This window comes from Pipistrellus hanaki (genome assembly GCF_964339955.1).
Source record: "Pipistrellus hanaki genome assembly, chromosome: 10".
In the NCBI taxonomy this organism is placed as follows: Eukaryota; Metazoa; Chordata; class Mammalia; order Chiroptera; family Vespertilionidae; genus Pipistrellus; species Pipistrellus hanaki.
The window spans coordinates 64,683,641-64,693,448 of record NC_140512.1 but is presented as its reverse complement, the minus strand read 5'-3'; positions in this window follow the sequence as shown (position 1 = coordinate 64,693,448).

Below are 9,808 nucleotides of genomic sequence, written 5' to 3'. Positions count from 1 at the left end.
ATTCCACAAGTAAAACGCATTAGTATTTCTGTAGCATAAGTATGAAGAAGAATAAATAAAGAAGAAGAAATGGCTTTATCCTATATAATAAAGAGGTAATATTCAAATTGACCCTCACATCCTCACAAGATGGCTGCCTATGACCAGGCCGGCAGGAGGGTTAGTGAGAGACGACCAATGACTGAATAGAAGACTGCATGGGGCTGTTAGGGGCAACCAGCCAACAGAAGGATGCAGTTGGGGGTGACAAGGCTGGCAGGAAGGTCAGTGGGAGCAATTAGATGGCAGGGGAGGCGGTGAGGGATGACTAGGCCAGCAGAGGGGGGCAGTTGAGGGCAACCTGGCCAGTAGAGGGATGGCAGTAAAGGGTGACCAGGACAGTGAGGGAGTAGTTCATTAAGAGTGATCAGGCCAGCAGGGAGGGAGCAGTAGGAGATGAGCTGGTCAGTAGCAGGGGGCAGTTAAGGGTGACCAGGAAGGCAGGCATGTGAGCAATTAGAAGCCAGTGGTCCAAGATTGTGAGAGGGTTGACTAACTGCTGGTTTAGGCCTGAACTCTAGGATCAGGCCTAAACTGGTAATTGGATATCCTTCAGGGGGTCCTGGATTGGAGAGAGTATAGGCTGGACTGAAGAGACACACCCCCGTGCACGAATTTTGTGCACAAGGCCACAAACGAGTTCACCACAAACTTATGTTTTACTTGTAGTCAGGAACTGGTGACCAACTCAGCCCAGAGGAGGGAGGACGCTGGTGGTGGCAGGAAATTTTGGGGGCCAGAAGGAACAGAGAGACTTGGTGGGATCTCCAGCAGTGCAAGTGGTGTGAACAACAGCTAAGCCAGAAGAGATGCCTGGGGGAAAACAGCATATGCTTTCTGCTGCAACTGTCTGCTGTGAGTGGTGGTGTTTCAGACAAATAAATGGAACTGCAGAGCCCTGAAGCTCCTTGGACTCCCTAAACTCCCCTTGGCGTGTGTCAAGGAGCACATTATCTGCAAACCAAGAGCTATTACAGTAGAATCACTGTTTCCCCCTCTGATTGATCCCCAAGTGGGGTTCATATGGGTGGGGAGGGGGCTGTGGAGGTTCAGGATTGCCATTACAGTGAGGGCAAAACAAACATGCCCTCAAGTAGAAGACCAGAAAATACCATGAATAACCACAGTAATGAGAAAGCTTAGTAAAAAAATAAAAAAAAAAAAAAACCTCCAGAAGGCAATCTGAAACACATGGAAATCTATGATATAAATGACAGAGAATTCAAGACTGCAGTTATGAAAATATTCAATGAGAAGCGAGCAAATACAGACAGACAATTCAATGCATTAAACACACACACACACACACACACACACACACACAAATCAATGAAAAAAATTAATAATTTACCAAAAAGATTGAAACTTTAAAAAGAACCAATCAGAAACGTTGGAAATCATGCATGCAATTAAGGAGATTAGGAGTGAACTACTGAGTATAGGAAACAGACCCAACCAGATGAAGGAAAGAATTAGTGGTATTGAAGATAGGAATCTAGAAATAATGAAGAGGAAAGAAGAGAGAGTCTTGAGCAAGAAAGGGAAGGAAGGAAGGAAGGAAGGAAGGAAGGAAGGAAGGAAGGAAGGGGAGAGAAAGAAAGAAAGAAAGAAAGAAAGAAAGAAAGAAAGAAAGAAAGAAAGAAAGAAAGAAAGAAAGAAAGAAGGAAGGAAGGAAGGAAGGAAGGAAGGAAGGAAGGAAGGAAGGAAGGGAAGAGAAAGAAAGAAAGAAAGAAAGAAAGAAAGAAAGAAAGAAAGAAAGAAAGAAAGAAAGAAAGAAAGAAAGAAAGAAAGGAAGGAAGGAAGGAAGGAAGGAAGGAAGGAAGGAAGGAAGGAAGGAAGAAAGAAAGAAAGAAAGAAAGAAAGAAAGAAAGAAAGAAAGAAAGAAAGAAAAAGGAAAAGACAGGAAAGGAAAGGAAAGGAAAAGACAGGAAAGGAAAGGAAAAGACAGGAAAAGACAGGAAAGGAAAGGAAAGGAAAGGAAAGGAAAGGAAAGGAAAGGAAAGGAAAGGAAAGGAAAGGAAAGGAAGAAAATAGAAAAGCTCAATGAGAACTATCTGATGCCATCAGAAAAGTAATATAAGAATAATAGGCATTCTAGAAGAAGAAGAGAAGGAGAAGGTAACAGAGTGTCAATTCAAACAAATGGTGGGTGAGAACTTCCCAAACTGATGGAAAGAGCTAGATCCTCAAATCTAAAAAGCTAACAGATCACCTAATTCTCTAAAATCAAAGAGGCCTTATCAAAGGCACATTGTATTAAAACCTTTATAAACTAATGACAAAGAAAAAAATTCTCAAAGCAGCCAGGGAAAAAAAAGGAAGTGACCTACAAAAGAAAACACACCAGAATATCATCTGACTTCTCAGCAGAAAGCCAGAAGGGAGTGGAACCAAATATTCAAATCACTGAAAGAGAAAAAAAATTACCAACCAATAATTATATATCCAGCAAAGGTATCCTTTAAATATGAAGGAGAAATAAAGATGATCCAAGACATAAATAAGCTGAGGGATTTTATCATAAGAAAACCTCCATTGCAGGAAATACTCAAGGAAGTTATTCTAACCAAAACAAAGAGCTTAAGGTCACAAAAATATGAGTAAGATTACCAAAAATTTACAGCATAAATAGGGGTGATTTGTTACAATGAAAATATAAAAGGAAAAAACAATCACTACTGTATATTTGAAACATTATTTTTCATAAATCAAATGGTAACCACATACAAAACCCCCAATTTTAAGATAGATATCTAAAAATAAGAGGAAACAGAAGAAAGAAGTATGGAATACCATTAAACAAAACAACAGACAGAAACACAAAGGAAAAGAACAAATGGAGTTACAGAGCTACCAGAAGACAAAAGATAAAATGGCCATAGAAAATCCTCATAAATCAATAATTACTCCACATTTAAATGGTCTAAATTCACCAATAAAGAGGCATAGAGTAGTATATTGGATTAAACAAACAAACAAACAAACAAACAAACTCAACCATATGCTCCTTTAGAGATATATCTAAGCTGCAAGGAAAAGGGTAAATTCAAAGAGAAAGTTTAGCCATACTTATATATGACAAAATGGAATTCAAGATAACAAGAGACAAAAAGGGGCTCTTTATCAGATAAAGGAAACATTATATCAAGAAAACATAACACTTTTTAGTATACATGCACCCATTAAGAAAGCACCAAAATATATAAAGAAACCAGTCACCGAACTAAAGGGATAAACAGATGAAAACACAATTGTAGTTGAGGACCTCAATACTCCATTGACAGCTCAAATAGATTATTCAAACAGGAGATCAATAAAGGAATATCAGCCTTAAATGATACACTAGAGCTAATGGACATAAATGACATTTACAGAGACTTTCATCCCAGGACATCAGATTATACATTATTCTCCAGTGCACATGAAACATTCTCAAGGATAAATAATATGTTGGGTCACAAAACTAGCCTCAACAAATTCAAGAAGATTGAAATTATACCAAGCATATTCTCTGACCACAATGCCTTGAAATTAGAAATCAACTGCAAAAAGAAAGCAAAGAAACTTGCAAATATGTGGAAATTAAACATCCTGTTAGCTTCACTGGATACATCTCCCAGACAAAAAAATTAACAAGGAAATTGTGACTCTAAATGACACACTGTATCAGATGGATTTAATTGATATTTATAGAACATTTCATACCAAAGCTGCAAAATATACATTCTTTTCAAGTGCACATGAATCATTCTCAAAGATAGACTACATGTTAGGACACAATACAAGTCTCCACAAGTTCAAGAAGATTGAAATCTATGGAGAGCAGCTACAGCATTTGGACAGGTTCAAGCCTCGGACTAATGACAGGGCAAAGCCATATGCAAGTCCCAGCTTGGAGGGCAAAGCCCTCCCAGCACAATTATAGCCAAAGGCTATAGTTGTAAGCTTGACCTTATGGTCCAAACCTGTGGTCACAGGTGGCTAAGTGAGGTAGGCTGCAGGAGGTGCAGCAAGTGCTGCCAAAACAAACCTTGATAGTGTTCAAGTTCAGGTGCATGTAATTGAGTAGATTCAAAACCCATGAAAACATTGACCAAGCCCTTACTTTGTCTCTTGGAAACTGGCTATAAAATAAAGACTCGGCTTGCAGGCTGTGGCACTGTCTCTCCATCTGAGAGCAGTGTCCCACCTAGCTCCAGCTTTATTCTCTTGTCTGTCTTCTTTAATCTTTCACTGCCCCACCACACCCCCCAGTTCACCCCTGGTTGTGCTGAGCTTGGCACAGAAATCATATCAAGCATCTTCTCAGATTATAATGGAATGAAGTTAGAAATCAACTACACTAAAAGCACTCAAACACGTGTAAGCTAAATAACGTTATTAAACAATGAACAGGTTATCAGGAAATAGAAGAAAATGAATAGTCGGCAGTACTGAGAGGGAATTTCATAGCATTAAAGACACACACACACACACACACACACACACACACACCACAAAAAACACAAGAAAAATGAATAATAAACTATTTAACCACAACTTAAAGAATTAGAAAGAGAGCAATAAGAAAAGCCCAGAGTAAGTAGAAGGAAGGAAATAATAAAAATTGGAACAGAAACAAATGACATAGAGACTTTAAAAAATATGAAAGATCAACTAAATCAATGACTGATGCTTTTAAAAGATAAGCAAGATTGATGACCCTTTAGTCAGACTCATCAAGAAACAGAGAGGACCCAAATAAGTAAAATCAGAAACTAAAGTGGTGAAGTGACAACTGATATCACAGAACTATAAAGGATTGTAAGGAAATACTATGAATAACTACTGGTATATGCCAACAAACTGGACAATGTAAATGAAATGGACAAACTCCTAGAAAAATATAACCTTCAAAAACTGAATCAGGAAAAATCAGAAAAACTGAATAGGCTGATAAGATTAAAGCAGTAATAATAATAATAATAATAATAATAATAATAATAATAATAAAAACTCCCAGTGAACAAAAGCCCTGGACCAGATGGAATCACAGGGGAGTTTTACCAAACATTCAAAAAAGAACTAGTATCTATCCTCCTCAAACTATTCCAAAAAAATCCAAGAGAAAAAAAGACTTCCAAGCTCTTTTTACAAGGCTAGCATATCCTAATTCCAAAATAAGATAAAAACACTACTGCCCCAACCCGCGGGGCAACAACGAGGGCACGTGGAAACCACCTAAGAGAATGAAACAAACAAGGAACGCGAAGAACGGAGGCAAGACAGGGTTCTGATCAAGCCTCAAAATTTTTATTCAAGAACATCGGTATATAAGCGCTCAGGAGGGGAAGGGAGGGGCAAGAGAAGGAGTTGTCCCAAGGTGATTGGCTGGGTGCTGGGTACTAGTGCTTAGCTGGTTGGTTGTTCTAAAGTGGGAGGGTTATAGTCTTGGCAGGCTTTTTGGCGCTCTTGCTCAACCAGGAAGTGGAACTGACCAGGAAGTGAGACCAGACTTTTTCCTATGGCTCCCGGCACACTACAATTAAAGAGAATTACAAGCAATATCCTTAATGAACATAGGCACTAAAATTCTCAACATAATATTAGCAAATCAGATGCAGAAATATATTTAAAAGATCATACACTATGACCAAGTAGGATTTTTTTCAAGGGATGCAAGGCTGGTACTATATTTGCAAATCAATAAATGTGATTCATCACATAAACAAATTGGAAGACTAAGATCATATCAATTTGATGTAGAAAAAGCATCCCACAAAATCCAACACTCATTTTTGATAAAAACTCTCAGCAATGTGGGAATAGAGGGATCATACCTGAAAATAATACAGGTCATATATGGTAAACCTACAGCCAACATCATACTCAGTGAGCAAAAACTGAAACTATTTCCCCCAAGAACAGGAACAAGACAGGATGCCCACTTTCACCATTCCCGTTTGGCATAGTACTGGAAGTTCTAGCCATATCAATCACACAAGAAGAAGAAATACATTTCCAAATTGGAAAAGAGGAAGTAAAACTCTCATTACTCGCAGATGACATGATATTGTACATAGAAAACCCTAAAGACTTCACCAAAAAGCTACTAGATTTAATAAAGGAATTTGGCGATGCAGTAGGATACAAAATTAATACCCAGAAATCGATGACATTTTTACACACCAATAATGAATTATCAGAAAGTGAAACTAAGCAAACAATCCCATTTACTGTTGCAACAAAAAATTCAATATATTTATGGATAAACGTAACCAAGGATGTAAAAGACCTGTACCCAGAAAACTACAGGATGTTGAAAAAAGAGACAGAGGAAGATAAACACAAGTGGAAGAATATATCACGTTCATGGATTGATAGAATCAACATGGTACTTGGCCCTGAAGTGATTAGGGCAGGTGGGTAGTGACTCAGAATGTGAGAGCTCGATAAAGGTGATGGTTGGGTTGTGTGTGGGCTCTGGATTGGTTGGTTTGCATATGATAGACACACTGGAAGGTGAGTGGTTGTCTATCTCTAAGAATTAGCCAGCCTTGAAATGAATGGTCCCTACAGAATTAGCAAAGGTCTAAAATATCAACGCATCAAACACTGAAACTAGAGAATATGGTTATTATAGTTTATAAATTTACAAAATTATATAAATTTAAACCAATAGTGAAATCTAAGAAATTCTTTACTCACTTTGTTAGTTTTATTTTACTAGTCTTCTCTTATTTTATTGTGAGAACAAATCTATTCAAATTATTACTAAAATGGTAATGAAGCCTTCCTTTTTCATTTTTAGTTTGAAACCTGAATTATGCTTAGAATATGATGGATTTGGCATACAGTGCATCCTCAAGGGATATCAACACATTTCCTCTCCCTTTCCTTTTTATTCACTCATTTACTGAATATTTATTGAGAACTACTGTGTATAATGCTAGACACCAAGGTTGCACCTTCTAATCTTACTGAAAGGAATTAGCTAGCCAACAGAGGCTGCAGATATTCAATAAATAACCATACATGGGATTAACTATTTGGCATCCTTAGATTCCACAAGAAGGTATTCCAAGGAGGCATTATGCCCTTATTAATATGACTTCAAGGTTACAGCATGTAAACATTTTCAGTTGAATTTAATTCTATTGAATTATTTATTTTTATGCAAAGTTTGGACTTGAATTCTTCGGAAGTTGGCAAGAAGTAGAAATTTCTTTTTAAAATGTTATGTGACATATTGAAAATATACAATACAAAGAAATTTATGAGCAAGATATAAAGTAGATTTCTGAGTTGTGGGTTTTCATTATGCTCTTAAGACTGTTGTATGTACTGGGTACTTACCAAATGCCCAGAAGTCTTTGCTGGGAAGCTCCAGTTAATACAAACCTATAAATGTGAGTAGTTCAATGATTTTGTACTGTCCTGGGTCATTTCTTATTTTTTAAGCTTTCCTTCAATAAAGTATCTAGTGGTATTTCAAATGGATGCAACTATTTCTGAATGTGATCATTTCAAAACCTAATACCAAGTGAGATATTATAAACTTGACCAAAGCAATGCCACCATTGGTTATTAATAATGCAAGGTTAGCCATCAACAGCCACCCTTGGAAAACAGATGTAGAAGGGACACTTTTGGAACCAGTGGTCAGAAAGGTCTCAGGGGTCTTCATTCAGCCTTGTGCCTGCGGGCGGAGGAAGCCTTCCTTTGTCCTGACTTCATTCAGCCTTCACATTCTGTGTGTGATCGCCCTTGGCCAAGAATAGGAAGCAAAAGGCAGCACTTCCCTCTGCCGTGTCTCCCTTCCTTCATGAGTACAATCTCAGTGCCATGTTCCCTCTGTTCCAGATAAATAATTATCCTATGTCTAGGAGAGAGCTTAAAGAAATGTCTGACTTAACCTTTGAATTACATACGATTAATAAAATTATATACAGTAAAGCAACTTATATGGTAAGATTTTTACAACAATAATAGTGTTAGTTCTATATAAATTATCAATTCATTACAAGTGCCTTCAGAAAGTTTTCATAATGCTTTCCAAATAAAAGGTTTTCTATGAAACATCCGAGCTACACTGGGGACTACCATTTAATCATTCTATTTTCATTAGATTTTTTAGGTAACGTTTTTGCTTTCTTTTTTTATCTTGTGATTTTTTTTCTTTATTGATTAAAGTATTACATATGTGTCCTTATCCCCCAACTCATGGCCTCACCCCCCTGGTGTCTGTGTCCATTGGTTAGGCTTATCTGCATGCATACAAGCCCTTACCTTCACCATCCCCTACCTTCCCTCTGAGGTTTGACTGTCTGATCGATGCTTCTCTGTCTCTGCATCTGTTTTTGTTCTTCAGTTTATGTTGTTATTTTTTTTTTAATAATTCAGTTTCTGCATATGTAAAACTTTAGACAATGAAAATTAATTAATTAATTAATTAACTCATATTCCAAATAGACACAGCACTTTGCTCCTTAATATCATGTTCACTACTAAAGGACTCATTACACATCATTGCAACAATAAAATTTAATAAAACATGTTTTTGTAATATTAGTACTGTCCCTGAGCTATTTTGGCATATATCTGCCAGATATGACAAATTTCCAATAAAGATGTATCTCCCTGATTAGCTGAAGTTTCTGGCAAGGCTAAGATGGGAGAATAGAATTAAATGTTCTTAGTTTTACCTTCTAATAACCTTTCCTTTCAGTTTCTTATGAAAGGAATCATACGTGCTCGTGCCTTTGCATGATTGCAAAGATGGCATCCCAGGGCTCTGGACAATGAAGTCCCTCTCAGCTTTCAGTCTGGCAACAATGTGAAATCTAAATCAGGTGAAAATCTTCATTCAAGATTTCTTACCATTAGACAGTTAATACCGTTTTAAAATCCAGATTAAATGATGGCTTCACCAATGCCTGTCCCTTAAGATTAGTCATGGTGGTATTTAAGCTTTCGGGGAGTCCCACTTACTTGAACTGGCCCCCATCTTTGCATTGAAAGCAGTTTGTGGGGGCTCAGCAGTTTCAAAGTGTGACCTGTGACCCACTGGCATCAGAACCCATGGCATAGTCATGGGAATATAACATACAGCATAGAGGATATGCTCAATAATATCCTAATCACTATTAGTGGGATTGGGATGATCACTTACTAAGTTATGTAATGTCTGGCCACTAGGTTGTACACCTGAAACTCATACATTGATGTATGTCAACTATAACTGAAAGCAAAAGGAATAATAAAAAATGTAAGTACCCATTGCATTTCTTATTAAGATGCTTGTTTGGAGGCTGTAGTGGGATGAATAGTGTTCGTCTCCCTCCCCCACTAATCCATGTCTACCCAGAACCTCAGAATATGACCTAATTTGGAACTAGGTATATACAGATGTAATTAGTTAAGATGAGGTCAGACTGGAGTAGGGTGGACCCTAAATCCAATGACTGGGGTCCTAGTAAGAAAAAGAGATACAGCTACCACCCAAGGAATGCCAAGGATCATTAGGAGCCACCGGAAGCTGGCAAGAAGCAAGGAAGTGTTCTACCCTAGAGCCTTCAGAGGGAACACGGCCCCAATGGCACCTTGATCTCAGGCTTTTAGCTTTCAGACTTGGAGAGAACACATTTCTGTTGTTTTAAGCCACCCAGTTTGTGGGAGTTTGTGGTAGCAATCCTAGGAGAGTAAGAAAGTTGCCTCAGAATTCAGGCCAAGTGGACTGAATTCTGAGGATGCAGCTGTCCACATTTAAAAAAAAAATCCCTTAGCTGTT